The sequence below is a fragment of the Octopus bimaculoides genome, chromosome 25, assembly GCF_001194135.2.
Source record: "Octopus bimaculoides isolate UCB-OBI-ISO-001 chromosome 25, ASM119413v2, whole genome shotgun sequence".
NCBI lineage: Eukaryota > Metazoa > Mollusca > Cephalopoda > Octopoda > Octopodidae > Octopus > Octopus bimaculoides.
This window is the reverse complement of record NC_069005.1, coordinates 2,778,788-2,779,470: the sequence shown is the minus strand read 5'-3', so window position 1 is coordinate 2,779,470 and position 683 is coordinate 2,778,788.

Genomic DNA, 683 nt, shown 5'->3' with positions numbered 1-683 from the left:
GGCGAGGAGGAGGGCGAGGAGGAGGGCGAGGAGGAGGGCGAGGAGGAGGGCGAGGAGGAGGGCGAGGTGGAGGAAACGGAGAGGAAGGATGGAATCAGGTGAGTCATTGGAGGGAGAAGCGAAGTGGTAGTGAGAGGTGATGCAACCAATGAAATCGATGCAAAGCTAAGCCATTGTGATAGGAATCTGCAAGTTTTGGCAGCGATCCAAGAGATTAGCATGCATAATGGTAATTTCTGTCTATCATTCTGTACTTAGTGTCTGTCGATGTTGAAGTGATTACAGATAATGAACAGGTATAGCGTTGATTTCTTTGACCAAACTTGAAAATGGTGCAGAATGGTTATACAAACCAGTCGGAACCGTTTGTCAGAAACTCTGTTAATGGCAAGTTAATATACTTATATGCATGTATGATATTCACAACACACAAACACACACACACACACACACACACACACACGTACACATGCAAACACAGAAACATAGACATACATGAACGCATAAACGTATACATATATGAAAGTTATGCATACATGATATATGTATAAATATGTATATATATGCATGTGTGTGTGGTCATATATATATATATATATGTGTGTGTGTGTGTGCGTTTGTGTGTGTCTGTGTGTATGTGTATGTCTGTATATATATATATATATATATATATATATATATAT